This window comes from Equus quagga, chromosome 17 (genome assembly GCF_021613505.1).
Source record: "Equus quagga isolate Etosha38 chromosome 17, UCLA_HA_Equagga_1.0, whole genome shotgun sequence".
In the NCBI taxonomy this organism is placed as follows: domain Eukaryota; kingdom Metazoa; phylum Chordata; class Mammalia; order Perissodactyla; family Equidae; genus Equus; species Equus quagga.
The window spans coordinates 4809747-4825038 of NC_060283.1; the positions used below are offsets into that span (position 1 = coordinate 4809747).

Consider the following 15292-nt stretch of genomic DNA (forward strand, 5'->3'; position numbering starts at 1 on the left):
AATCTCAGTGACGTTGGAGTGTTTTTTTTAAGGAGATGAAGAGACACGGAAGACGGAGCAAGAAGTCTAATAGACAAAATCAGTGCTAGAGAGGGAAGAACTGGAAAGCAGGCAGAGGCAATATTCAGAGTGATAATGGTTGCAAGTTTTACGGAAGTGATGAATGACACTAAGTCCTCAGATTCGGAAAGCCCAAGGAATGCCACGCAGGATAAAATAAAGAAATCCACACCGACACACATCATAGGTGTATCATTCAGGGTCCAATCAGCAGACAGAAGCCACAGAGTCACTGAACAAGGAAAGTTTATTCTAAGGGGTTATTAAGTATGGGAGTGGATTGGAGGAGTGGGGGACTGGGTGGTAGGAGGCGAAAAGAACTCTAAAGAAGACAGGAACGGCAGATTTAAGGAGCACCCACCACCCAGGACTGACACAGAATGCCCAGAACAGGGATCTCCCGGCCGAGATCCGGACCTCAGTGAACAGGGCTATAGGTGGTGGAGAAGGTCACTGAGGTCATGCCAGCAACACTCACTGGAAATCCACCCTCTGGAGTGCCAGGGAAACCGTTCACAATGAAGGGTCTCGCTAGTGACCCTCTGCTAGGAAGCTGCAGCCGCCTGGAGAAAGGAGCACAGAGAAACAAAATGGTAGCCTGCCTCTGCCCACAGTGTCCCTCCAGCGCCCTCCAGCTCCGTTATCACAGAGCAGGCAATCAAGGGTGGGTTTGGGGCTGACAGGCGGTAAGTTAATAAGTAGTGAAACAGCAGAAACCCAGAAAGAAAGAGCCCTTAAAGCCAGCCAGAGAAAATGACAGAATGCCAACGAAGAAATGCCGGTTAGACGGACAGTGGACGGCAGAGAAAGATCTTCAAAATGCAGAAAATACTCGCAACGCTGCCTTCTGATGCCAGAAAAACGATCTTCAAGAACAGGGGTCGAAGGAAGACTTTTCCAGACAAACAAAACTAAGAGAGGCTATCAGTGGATCCTTAGTGGAGAAGCTGCTAGAAAATGTTCTTCAGTGGGAAAGAAGGTGTGGCTTGCCAGAAGGAAGAGCGGGAGCAAAGAAAATGGTAAACACGTGGTTCAATGGAAACAAATTACCCTACAAAATAACAGTAACATCCAATTTGCCTTCAAGAGGAAACAATGTAGGGCTAAGAAATGAGGTGACAGAATTCTCCCCTCTTCATTCTTTTTCTCAGTTATTTATGCCAATATGGACTCAGGGACATTGGTTATAATCAGATACTATATTTATTTTGTTACTCCAGTTTTGGCCATTGGGAGCTCTTCCATTTGGTGCCTGTGTCCCTTTGCCATGCCCCTCCCCCATTATGAGTGGGTTTTTTAGTACTTCCTTACTTTCTGGCCCTCCAGGATTACCCTGTAATTCCCCGCCACAGCCCCTGCCCCGCCCATTAACCCGTTCTCCAAGGGGCCTGGTTCCTTTGATGAAAAATGATATTTAGAAACCAAGAGCTGGGCACTAGCTGTGTCTTTATTTTTTTAAGTTGATTATCTTGGGCTTTCTAACTATTTAATCATATCAGCTAAAAAAAAAAAAAGATGATTTAACTACCTCTTTTCCAATGTTTATATATATTATTTCATTCTTCTTTCTAACACATTTTTTAATGGTTTATTTTTTAATTTTTTTCCTTTTTCTCCCCAGAGCCCCCCGGTACACAGTTGTATATTCTTCGTTGTGGGTCCTTCTAGTTGTGGCATGTGGGACGCTGCCTCAGCGTGGTCTGATGAGCAGTGCCATGTCCGCGCCCAGGATTTGAACCAACGAAACACTGGGCTGCCTGCAGCGGAGCGCGCGAACTTAACCACTGGGCCACGGGGCCAGCCCCTCTAACACATTTTTTAATTTTGATCTTCATTTAAGAGTAATTGCATTTGAGTGTAATTTTTATCTGGCCCTTTTTTTTTTTTTTAACCTAACATGCCATCCTGAGCATTTCCCCATATTATTCCTGGTTCTTCAAAAGCATCATTTTTAAGAGCAGCTTAAGAATTCTTCTTCTGGCTATATCACAGTCTACTTAACCATCCTAAATGACAGCTAGCATCTTCCAGTTTTTCAGTGTGAGATAAGCTGCATCTAACATCCGCACACATACCTCGTTGGGTCTCTGGCTGTGGCCTCTGATGGCAGTGTGTGTGTGTGAGTCACCCTGGGTGACTTCATTCAGACTCCAGACTGCACAGCTGTTACATAGGGCTGGAAGTTGAGAAAGACTTTGGGGTCAGGGCTCAAATCAGAGCCAAGACAAAGGGGAGTCCATCCCTTCACAGCTCCTGGGTGCCCCATGGCCGTAGGATCTGGATGGATGTTTCTTCTTTTATATCAATCTGGCATTTATTCATCAATCATTTATTCATTCCACAAACATTCACTGAGTACCTACTGTGTGCCAGGCACTCTTCTGGGAGTTTTAGATACCAAACAAAGACCCCTACCATCATGGAGCTCATACTTTTCGGGGAGGGGGGTAGGTGGAGATGGATAATAAGTAAGAAATGTGATAAACAAATAAATTGTATAATACATTAGAAGAACTATGAAAAAAAGAAAAGAAAGCGTAGAGCAGGGTTGAGGAATCAGGGGAGATGTCCCAGTGCTCTCTGTGTGCCATGGGCCGTACGGCAGGCGCTGGGGACGGAGCCTAGAGGCCGTGGGGGCTGCTAGTGAAGTGTCTCAGCTAATCCCAGTGCAGGTGGCGGGATGCCAAAAATCAGAAAAGAATTAATTCCCGGCTTTTGAGTTTCAAAACAGACCCTTGAAACTCAGAGAAGAGGCCCTGGGCAGGGAAGTGGGGGGAGAGTGTGGGTTAGCCCAGCGAGGGAGACGAGACCCTGAGGAGCAGTGTTTAGAGCGCTGGGCCCCAAACCCTTTGGCCTCAGGACCACTTGGCATTCTTAACACTTTTTGAGGGTCCCAAAGAGCTTTACAAGGGTTCTATCTACTGACTTTTACCACAGTAGAAATTAAAACCAAGACCTTTTTTTAAAAAACTTTTTATTGAGATTGTGATAGTTTACACCCTTGTGAAATTTCAGTTGTACATTATTGTTTGTCAGTCATGCTGTAGGTGCCCCACTTCACCCTTTGTGCCCACCCCCCCACTCCCCCCTTTCCCCTGGTAGCCACTAATCTGTTCTCTTTGTCTACATGTTTAACTTCCACATATGAGTTGAGTCATACAGAGTTCGTCTTTCTCTATCTGGCTTATTTCACTTAACATAATTCCCTCAAGGTCCATCCATGTTGTTGTGAATGGGACAATTGTATCCTTTTTTATGGCTGAGTAGTAGCCCATCGTATATATACATCATATCTTCTTTATCCAATCATGTGTTGATGGGCACTTAGGTTGCTTCCACGTCTTGGCTATTGTAAATAATGCTGCAATGGACATAGGGGTGGGACTTTTGGAATTGCTGATTTCAAGTTCTTTGGATAGATACCCAGTAGTGGGATGGCTGGGTCATATGGTATTGCTATTTTTAATTATTTTAGAAATCTCCATACTGTTTTCCATAGTGGCCGCATCAGTTTGCATTCCCACCAACAGTGTATGAGGGTTCCTTTTTCTCCACAACCTCTCCAACATCTGTCACTTTTTGTTTTGGATATTTTTGCCATTCTAATGGGTGTAAGGTGATATCTTAGTGTAGTTTTGATTTGCATTTCCCTGATGATCAGTCATGATGAGCATCTTTTCATGTGCCTGTTGGCCATCCGTATATGTTCTTTGGAGAAATGTCTGTTCATGTCTCCTGCCCATTTTTTGATCAGGTTGTTTGATTTTTTGTCGTTGAGTTGTGTGAGTTCTTTATATATTATGGAGATTAACCCTTTGTCGGATATATGACTTGCAAATATTTTTTCCCAGTTAGTGGGTTGTTGTTTTGTTTCAATCCTGTCTTCCTTTGCCTTGAGGAAGCTCTTTAGTCTGATGAAGTCCCATTTGTTTATTCTTTCTATTGTTTCCCTTGTCTGAGAAGACATGGTGTCCACAAAGATCCTTCTGATACTGATGTCAAAGAGTGTACTGCCTATATTCTCTTCTAGAAGCCTTATGGTTTCAGGTCTTACCTTTAGGTCTTTGATCCATTTTGAGTTCATTTTGGTGAATGGTGAAAAAGAATGGTCAATTTTCATTCTTTTACATGTGGCTGTCCAGTTTTCCCAGCACCATTTGTTGAAGAGACTTTCTTTTCTCCATTGTATGCCCTCTGCTCCTTTGTCAAAAATTAGCTGTCTATAGACGTGTGGTTTTATTTCTGGGCTTTCAATTCTATTACATTGATCTGTGCACCTGTAAAACCAAGACCTTTTAAAATCATTTATTCTTTTAAAAATAACAGAGATAAATGGATTGTGTGCTAAGACAAATAACATTTTATGAAAAATAGCTATATTTATCAAGACAAAATTAGTGCCGAGTGACATCATTTAAAACTTTTCCCAATCTTCTTAATGTCTGGCTTCTCATATCAGTTTCTGCATTCAATTTATCACAAAATGTTGTTTGGGTTGAAGTATAGAAAGGAAATGTGGCCTTGTAGGGCCAGTATGGTGGTGTGGTGGTTAAGTTCACATGTTCAGCTTAGGCAGCCCGGAGTTCACCAGTTTGGATCCTGGGCATGGACATGGCATCGCTTGTCAGGCCATGCTGAGGTGGCGTCCCACATAGCACAACTGGAAGGACCTATAGCTACAATACACAACTATGTACTGGGGGCTTTGGGGAGAAGAAGAAGAAAAACACCTCCAATTGAGTTAAGCTACTGTTATAGCAGATAGTATTGTCCTAATATTGAAATGGGTTTCAGAAGTGGGGAGCTACTGTTAAAAAAATTAAAAATGGGGCCAGCCAGGTGGCATAATGGTTAAGTTCATGTGCTCTGCTTCGGTGGCCAGGGGTTCACAGGTTCAAATCCTGGGCATGGACATAGCATCACTCATCAAGCCACGCTGTGGCTGCATCCCACATAAAATAGAGGAAGATTGGCACAGATGTTAACTCAGCAACAATCTTCCTCAAGCAAAAAGAGGAAGATTGGCAACAGATATTAGCTCAGGGCCAATCTTCCTCACCAAAAAAAAAAAATTAAAAGGAAGGAAAAACTAAAATGTGTGGCAGTGGCTCAGCTGTCAAGCAGTAGCGGTTGGAAGCTGATGTCTGACAGACCCATGTAACTCAGTGGCAAAGCGTGAGGTTCAATTTTCTCCCGGGATTACTTGGAAGGTCAACCAGATACCTACTGAGCTTGAAGACCTAGGAGAAAATGGAACCTGGTTGTTACTAGTTCCATTATCCAAGTATTAGAAGAAAGAGCGGCTCGGGAAAAATGGGTCCCTTTTCAAGCAAATGTGAAAGGGAACAGGAAAAGTCTGGAAATTTGGGACTTTGTGGGTTAAAAAAAATCCAATTCCTTCTAGACACCATGTAGTATGAAATAAGACCACCCAAGGTTGTGGGTGGCAAAGACGGGTCAACACACAGCTTGGTAACCAAGATCAGATCTCACAGGAGAGGAGGGGGCTGCGGTGGTGAGGAGGCAAGGAAAGAAACTGAGGGTTGAGAACTGGGTTTAGGAAAAGATTGTGGGTGTGGTTACCTGCACTTGCAAATGGACTGGAAACAAACAGGTCATTCTTGTCCTGCTAATTCTATGAGAGAATTACGTTGCCAAGGGAGTCATGAGACCAGAGGTTAAAACCCTATACTGATGGGACATTAAAACGAAAGTGACGTGCAGGCCCCCAAACTTGTACAGGCAGGAAGTGGGCTGCCAAAGCTGGACATCCCCCCAGGAGGCAACGTCCCCAGTAAACACTTCAGATGTGGCCCCTGGGGAGAGTGGACAGGAAAGAACCTTCCAGAAAGTGGAGCCGGTGCTCCATCGTTTCTTCATTTACCTCCCCTGTCTCTACTCTCCTTACTTCCAGAAGTTCTGTCTTGGGTCTTCTGGATCTGACCTCCAGATCTCTTCTCTCTTTCACGTTGATTTCCATTTTTCGCTATAATTTCACTGTGTTGTCCGTTTTTCCATCTGATCTTTCAGCAGGTTCTTCAGCAGGTTCACTTCCTCTTTTGAATTTTGAATTTTAGAAATGGTGTCTTTTTCATTTCACAAAACAGTCTGTGGCACATTTGCGTGACCTCATTAGAGAAATCTTCAATTCACCAGGAAAATAGAACAATTCTGAATTGATGTGCACCTAACAACATGGCCTCAAAGTAAGTAAAGCAAAGATTAATACAATATCAAGGAGCAGTAGAAAATCTATGATCAACAGAAGATTTTAACATTTCTCTCTCAGTAACTGATAGAACAAGTAGACAAAAAATCAGTAAGGATATAGAAGATTTGAACAACATAATTAACAAATTACTTGATTTACACATATGAACATTGTAGGACACACATCCTTTCAGGCACACTCAGAACATTTACACAAAGTGACTACATGCTGGTCCACAAAGCAGTTTCAACAAATTTTGAAGGACTAAAATAATACAGAATGTATTTTCTGACCACAGTGCAATTAACCTAGAAGTTGAAAACAAACAAAAAGCTGGAAAATCCCTATTTATTTGGAAATTAAGAACACACTTTTAAATAACAAATGAATCAAAGAATAGTTCGGATAGGAATTTAGAAATTTTTTTGCTGAGGAAGTTCAGCCCTGAGCTAACATCTGCCAATCCTCCTCTTTTTTTTTTTGCTGAGGAAGACTGGCCCTGAGCTAACATCCGTGCCCATCTTCCTCTACTTTATATATGGGATGCCTGCCACAGCATGGCTTGACAAGCGATGCCATGTCTACATCCAGGATCTGAACTGGTGAACCCTGGGCCACCAAAGCGGAACATGCAAACTTAACCACTGTGCCACGGGGCCAGCCCCTAGAAATATTTTGAACTGAAAAATAGTGAGGGTACCATATTCCAAAACTATGGGGTGCCGCTAAAGCAGTACATAGAGGAAATTTATAGTCTTATATGCATATCTTAGAAAAAGAGAAAAGTTGAAAGTTAATGAGATAAACATCCATCTCAAGAAGTTAAGAAAGAACCTGAGCGTGTTTCTCTGTTAAAGGGAAGATGCCAGTGGGAGGGAGGCAGGACAGACAAGAGGGAGTAGTGAATCAGCAGTTAAGGTCCTGAAGGAGACAGTGGGGAATAGAACCTCCCATGCCAGGAGAGGAGATCATCTTTTATAGGAGAGAACACCTCTTCCAACTTGACAATAAAGGATGGATTCAAGGCCCACTTGTAGGTGGAGAAGGAGCTGAGAGAGTTTGTTTCCTTTTCTCCTTAAGAAAGAGGCAAGACCTTCTGCTGAAAGTGAACAAGACGGGGTTTGAAGAGCATGGAAGGGGATGGGAGCGAGCATCCAACGGGAAAGCATATGGGATTTCTGGTGGCACAGAGGGCCGTGTTGAGGCAGGAGACCATGCATCTTCCTCAGCACCAGGGGTAGGCATGAAAAAGGTGGACGGCTGGATCCATCCAGGGGTATGGTGTTGCCAAGTGGGTGTGCTGGATGGGCAAGGAGGTTGAAGATGCTATATCGGCAAGAGAGTGACCTACTTGTTGGATCACAGAATCCAGCCTGGAGGACGAAGGGAGGGTCGGCAGAGCCCGGAGTGAGAAAGCAGAGAGGGGAAGTGGCTGTAGGGGCGGATGAGGCCCAAGAACAGGTGCATCGGGAGAAAGGAAGTGGGAGAGCTGGAAGGATGGTTCAAGAGCGGGGAGCCTGAAGGAATAATCTGAGATGGTGCCCCTCCACATGAAGGATGACAGGGTCCCTATTGTGGCCTTGGGGCGGGAGGCTGAAGTGGAGAAGCCGTGAAGGTCACTGGGACCAGGATGAAGAAAGGCAGAGGAGCGCAAAGGATGGAGTGTGCGTTGGTGCTATCAAAGTAGGAGTGCGGGAAGACGGTGCTCTGATGCCATGGGAGGTGGGCTGGGGAGGCTGGGGGAGGCAGCGCCCAGGAGCCGTGGAGGGTGGCACGGTCTCCCCGAAGCTGAGGAAGAGAAGCACCTCTGTGTGTATTTTCCAAGGCACGAGAAGATTTTCCCTGGCGTTTCTCCCAAGGTAGCTTTCTGGAAACACTAAGTGGAAATTTTAAACCAGGTTTAGGATAATCGGACATCTCCAAAACATGTGAAATCCACAGAAGACAAAATCTCGAGGTTAGGAGTATGCGTGTTTGGGGGCGGGGTGTAGAGGGTGGTCGACGTGGTATGGCTGGAAACTGTGGTGCTACAGGAAACTCAAATCAGAAACGTAAAGGAGACGCAACGTGCACATTTCCCACTGGGTCCTGGCCAGGGTTCTCTGGGATGCGCCTTGTGACTTGGGTTACAATGGGGGTCAGTGAGTGAGGCTTAGTGTTTTGAATCTATCAAATGTCCCTGCGCTTCCCGATCCATGTGGCTGGAAATAAACAAATGACCACCTAGAACACAGATGACACGATGACACAGTAGGGTTTATGGGGGTCGTGACAACCTCTAGAACAGAAAGCAGACTTTCTTTATTTTCCAAGCACACTCTAGTTTCAACCAGGGCTCTCCTTGCTTTTATGGTCCTCTATCCAGACAGCCGGTCGACATCATTCTTGGAAAAATCATTTGGGTCTGCAAGGCTGTAACTGGTTTAATCGCTTCTTTGTTTTTTTCTCTAGACAAAACAGTATCCAATCATATAGCTTCTTCTCAAAGAACTACTTTTCCATTCCTTTGTCAGTCTTTTTAATTGGAATAACTTGAATTTCTAACAATAACCTGATAAGGAATGCACAAGTCTATAGCATAGAGAAAGGTTTATGCCTCAGCAGTTACACGTTATACTATTTTAAGTATGTATTGCGATCAATGTGTCTTTTGTTGTTTCTGTTAAGGAACCTTTTTCCTTAAAGGTTTTGTGTGTATGTGTGAGGAAGATTGGCCCTGAGCTAACATCTGTGCCAATCTTCCTCTTTCTGTATGTGGGACGCCACCACAGCATGGCTTGATGAGTGGTGTGTAGGTCTGTGCCTGGGATCCAAACCCATGAACCCTGGACCGCTGCAGTGGAACATGCAAACATCACCACTATGCCACTGGACTGGCCCCTCCTTAAAGCTTTTATAATGGAAAAATTTTTTTCTACTATAAAAATAATATGTCTGGGGGCCGGCCCCCTGGTCCCATGGCCCAGTGGTTAAGTTTGAGCGCTCTGCTGCGGGGGCCCAGGGTTTCACCAGTTCGGATCCTGGGCACGGACATGGCACCACTTGTCAGGCCACGTTGAGGTGGCGACCCACATGCCACAACTAGAAGGACCTGTAACTAGGATATACAATTATGTACCAGAGGGATTTGAGGAGGTAAAGCAGGAAAAAAAAAGACTGGCAACAGTTGTTAGTTCAGGTGCCAATATTTAAAAAAAATAAAAAATTAAAAAAAATAATAATTTCTTAGACATCTTGAGAAATACAAAAAGACATGATAGCTTCTTTGCTATTTTTGACCCTTTAGTGTTCCAGATGAATGTTAGAATTAGTATTTTCTCAAGTTCCAAAATACAAAATGAGTTTTAGATTAAAATTGCGTTTGGGGGGGCTGGCCCCATGGCCGAGTGGTTAAGTTCGCGCGCTCCGCTGCAGGCGGCCCAGTGTTTCGTTGGTTCGAATCCTGGGCGCAGACATGGCACTGCTCGTCAAACCACGCTGAGGCAGCATCCCACATGCCACAACTAGAAGGACCCACAACGAAGAATATACAACTATGTACCGGGGGCTTTGGGGAGAAAAAGGAAAAAATAAAAATCTTTAAAAATAAAAAAATTTAAAATTGCGTTTGGGGCCAGCCTGGTGGTGCAGCGGTTAAGTGTGCATGTTCTGCTTCGGCAGCCTGGGGTTCGCCAGTTCGCATGCCGGGTGCGGACCTACACACCACTTGGCAAGCCATGCTGTGGTAGGCATCTCATATATAAAGTAGAAGAAGATGGGCATGGATGTCAGCTCAGGGCCAGTCTTCCTCAGCAAAAAAAAAAAGAGAAGGATTGGCAGCAGAAGTTAGCTCAGGGGTAAACTTCCTCAAAAAAAATTGCATTAAACTTATGAATTAATTTTGGAAAATTTACATCTTTATGAGATTTCACCTTCCCATCCAGGAACATAACTCTCCATTTATTCAAGCTTGTTTTTGAGTCTTCCGTACAAAGAAAATTCTAAAACTTGACTATGTCCTGAATGCCTCTCACCAATGTATCCCTAGGTATTCTATAACTTTGTTATCAGAGTAACTGACATTTAAAATTGTTTAGCTGGTTATTGTTGGTATACAAGAAATACACTGACATATCTTTATTTTGCATCCACACAGATTCTTAACTTGTTCTAATAACTTTTAATTCATTTTAAGTTGACTCTCTTAGACATTCTAAATAGTTAATTATATCTTGTGTAAATAATGAAAGCTTGTCTTAAAGAATATATATTCTATTTATTGTTCTTGTCTCATTCCTTTGACTAGAACAATGTTCACTAAGAGATTGAGAACAGGTAACTCGTTTCTGATCTTTCTAGGAACACCTTTTTTTTTTTTTATCTCTAAGTATGATGTAGGGTAATAGTTTGAAATAGTTATTCTTTATCATATTGAGTACATATTCTTCTATTTCTAGTTTACTAAGAGTTTTTATCCACCATGGCAGCCCTTTTTCACTGAATTTGTAATACATTCCTATCATTTCCTCTCCATCCATATCATATATAATGAATGTGTGCTTGCAATGACCACCCAGAATTCCTCATCAAGATTTTCTACTAATGAGCTCTTCCAAATTTTGGTAATCAGGATGTAAAAGATACGTCATTTGCATAAATAGAAGATAAATGTTTAAAACCATTTTTTTCAACAATTTCTGACAAGAGTCTCTCCTCAGCCTCAAAGTCCCTCCGCCCTCATTTGCCATTTCTTGGACTCTGAGCCGCGTTCCTTGGGTTCCTGGACTATGAACACCTCCAGGAGCACCACCGCCCTCGTCTGTGAAAGCAGCAGTTGCTCTGTAGCTGCTGCTGGAAGAGATGCTGGGTGACAGCCTCTCCTTACATTTGCTCAGAGCTGCAAGCCCAGGGTGTCTGTATTTGCTGCCTGGGGGCCCCGGGATTTGCCATATGGGACCTCTGTCTGTTCTGTCACCCTCCACAGAGCCCTGGACAAGGTGGCCCTATGGAGCCAAGCCAAGGGCTGAAGGGGAGCCGAGGCACACTGGTTGAAACTGTAGTGTTATCTGCAAACTTGATAAGCGTACTCTTAACCTTCCCCCCCAGGATGTGCAATAAAGCTACCTCTTAGTAGGCGGAGTGACCTATTTGCTTAGTAGGCGGAGTGACCTATTTATGTTCATGAGGTTTGGGTTTGTTAGTCGTATCATTCAAGTCTTTAATAATCTTACTGGGGTTTGAGGGTTTTTTTTTTTTTTTTGGTCTGCTTGTTCTATAGATTACTAAAGGAAGCATATTAAAATCTCCCCCTATGTTGGGGATTTTTCTATTTCTGTCTCTGCCAATTTTGCTTTATATCTTTTGAGGTCATGTTATCGGGCGTATTGCAATTTAGAATATTTAGAACCGTACATCTTCCCAGTGTGTTGAATTTTGACTCATATGGAGTGAGTCTGTTTAGCCCCAGTAAAGTTTTTAAAAGTCAGCTTTATTGGGGTATAATTTACATACAACAAAATGCATGTATTTTAAGTATGCACTTCCACTGATTCACACACACATACTCACGTAACTACCATCACAATGCTGTTTTGACTTTTGCCTTTCTTTACAGCCGTGTTTGTTTTGATTTTTAGTTAAATTTATCAAGGCAAAATTTACATTCAGTAAAATTCACACTTCCATGAGTTGTGACAACTGTATACCGTCAAGTAACCATCATCACAATCGAGATATAGACTATTTCCATCACCCCAAAAAGTTCCCACGTGCCCCTTTGTAGTCAATCGAACTTTGCCAGACAGCAAGTTCAGCTGGGCAACGCTAAGCCAATCTGTCTTCCCTCAGCCCCATCCCCTGGTGACCACTGCCTTTGTCTCTATACTTTTGTCTTCTCATGAACGTCATAAATGGAATCATAGCGTACATGGTTTCTTAGGTCTGGTTACTTTCTCTTAGCATAATGCTTGTGAGATTCCTCAGTGTTGGTGACTGTATCGGTAATCTGTGCTTTTTTATGGCTGAGTAGTAGTCCATTGTACAGATGTACCACAACTTGTCTATCCATTCACACATTGATTGTCATCTGGGTTATTTCCAGCTTTTGGCAATTATGAATAGAGTTGCTATAGACAATTTCATGTGTTTTTGTTTCCCTCCGGTAAATATCTAGGAGACTGCCAAACTGTTTTCCAAAGTGGCTATACCATTTTGCATTCCCGTCCACAATGTCTGAGAGTTCAAGTTGCTCTGAATCTTCGCAGATACTTGCCATTTTCATTTTGGGCCCAGAAGGGGGACAAGGGGGCCCCCGGGGTGCTGGCACTGCTGCTTCTTATCTGAATGCTGATTACACAGGGGGTTCAGTTGGTGAAAATTCATCAAGCTGTAAACTTATATCTACACATTTCTGTGTGTATAATAACCCTCAACAGAAAGATTTTTAAACTATATTCAATTCCTTTGAATAGTTCCAGGAAATTAACCTAAAATGTGTTGAATTAAAAACATACTTTAAAAAAAATTGAAATGGAAAAAAAACCCTCAGTGTAAATCCACAGCAGCCTGGTTTCATAATCTCTGAGGTTTTTTTCCAGCGATCCGTAGTAAATATCTAAAAAAAGCAAATTAATATTTCTGAACATTATAAGTGACAGGTCAGGAGGATCAATCGGGTAATGCATATACAATTATATTCCCACGCTCCCCAATTACCCATTTTTATTCTACAAATTCTCATAATTTTAATGTCCTTAATTTTGTGTTCAGAGCATAAAATTGAACCTTCGATTACTAAGTAATGACAACAAAGGGTGGTGCACAAACGGAAATATTGGCTTTATTTTTTCTCTAGGAGTAATGGTTCAGTATTCACTGAGTCAGTCTTCAAGGAGACTTGACTAAACATAACTACCGTGAGTAATGAGAATGGACTGTCTGGTGAAACTGAGGCACAGACGACGTAAGCTTCTTGCTCAGTCACTCAGCTAAAAAGTGGAGAAGCCAGGATTTGAAGTGTTACTCGAGAGCCCCTCACTTTCACATCTAGCAAGGACTTACATTCAAACAACACTGTAATTCAACAACCGAGAGGACCAGGCTCTGAGTTTGTTGTTAGCTATTTCTGCACAGAAAGCACCTGAGACCATCTGTGCCCTGAGGCAAAAGCTTGAGGATTTAAGAGCATCCTTCTCTTTCTTGAATTCATCCAGTGCCATCAGAAGCAGCTCGCCCACACTGCTTTACGCTTCATAATACTCTGCAGAGGCAGCTATGCAGTTCCCAGAGCTGTGCTCGCAGACGCTAGGTCCCAGGTGACCCCAGTCCACTGAACGGTGCTACATTCCCCCACGAGAGAATGAGTTTCCCTGTATTCCGGACCACCGCAGTAAGATATTTCCATTGTTGTCTGAAACCCATTTTCTAGTAACACCCTAGACTGAGGGTTTGCAAACGTTTTCTGTAAAGGAGCAGGCAGTAAATGTTTCAGGTTTTTTGAGGCACACCATCTCTGCTGCAACTACTCAGCTCTGCCCGTGTAGTGCAAAAGCAGCCAGACGACATATAACAAAGAGGTGGAACTGTCTGCCAATAAAACTTTATTTACAAAAGCAGAGGGAGGGCCAGCAGACCCCTGCTCTAGACCATGTGCTCCTTAAGGATGGCTGTGTCTTAGCTTTGTAATTTCAGCCCTAGCAGTAAAAATCGCCTCAATTTTACCAAAGAGGAAGTACTGTGATGCTCAGCAAACCCCCAGCATTGCAGGGTAAATTCCACATGACTTCAAACTAGGAGCTTGAACTGGGTGGTGACAGCTCTCAATTGCGTTTCAGACACTCCCAGAGCTCACAGCTATGGAGTTGATCCTGTCTTTGCACGCCCTCAAGTTTCTGTGCCTGGTTTACTTCATTAGCCCAGAACCGCAGCACAGGTTTTCAACTGTCTGAAAATAAAACCTTTCGGTTTATTCCCACGAGACCGGCCTTCACAGGCTTTGGTTTGGACCCGGGGGAACCTGAGAAGGTCTTACACAGATCGGGACTCAGTCACAGAACGAGTACCGTGCAAAGCCCATTTCTAGTTAAAGGCAAGTCCCATACACTTTCCCCTGCACTCCACTGTGCCCCATTGTTATCCCACGTCTTACAGGCACAAAACATTTTGTGAGTTTCGTTCCTGCGTCTGTAAAACGGGGGCGAAGAATTAAAATTGCAGAATTAAATTAATGAACCTGCAGGTAAGTCTCTGAACGAAGCACAGGACTTGCCACGCTGTAAGCGCTCAAAACACTTGAGCTGCCATCCCCGCTATTCCTCACCACGTGGAGCCCCAGCGCCCGCCCCCAGGGGCTGGATCAAGCCCGAGGGAGGGGGACAGGGATGTGTCAGGGGTCACTCCCTCGGACTCCACCCCCTGCGGCGCCGTCCGGGTACGACTGAGCTCCCCAGGCACAGCTCCGGGGCTCCAGGTCGCCGCAAGGCCACGCGCGCAGGCGGCCAGCCGAGCCCACCACTTCCCACTTCCGCCAGACCCCAGTCCGAAATAGCCGCTTCCGGCCGCGAGCTGGACGGAGCCAGAGCCGCCCGCGGTGGGCGGGGCCTGAGCTAGGCCACGCCCCCAGCTTCCGGCTCGCAGCTGGCGGCGCCAGGCACCGCCGGGCCGTTCCCGGCTCCGGCCGCGGCCGCCCGGCCCCGCCCTCTCGTGACGTCACTTCCGGGGCGGCCCGGGCGGGGCCCCAGCTGGGGTGGCAGCTCCGAGCCGTGCTGGCTGCGGTCCGCGCTGCTCCGCTGCCGGCCACGTCCCCACACCGGACCGCGGGCGCTGCCCCGCCGTGCGAGGGCCGCCGGGCCGCCGCAGGCCTGCCGCGCCCGGTAAGGGACCCGCGCTGCCGTCCGGGGAGCTGTTGTCACGGCTGTCTGAACCGGCTTGGGGCAGAGAGAGGGAGGTAGGGGGCAGGAGGAAGGTGAGTGGGGGCCAGAGAGGCAGAAGAGGTGAATGGGGACAGAAGGAGGGTGAATGTGGGCAGGAGGGACAGAGGAGGTG

General features: G+C 44.9%; 1 protein-coding gene across 2 annotated transcripts in view; it reads left to right on the forward strand.

The window, feature by feature from the left end:
- The first annotated feature begins 14963 nt into the window (after positions 1-14963).
- C17H11orf24 (chromosome 17 C11orf24 homolog) overlaps positions 14964-15292 on the forward strand; it is a 9784-nt gene continuing 9455 nt past the window's right edge. Inside the window, exon 1 of one of the 2 annotated variants that reach the window (XM_046644828.1) lies at positions 14964-15120. The gene's annotated coding sequence lies outside the window, so the exon portion shown is untranslated. The remainder of the gene's footprint in view (positions 15121-15292) is intronic. The other variant, XM_046644829.1, reaches the window with a different exon arrangement.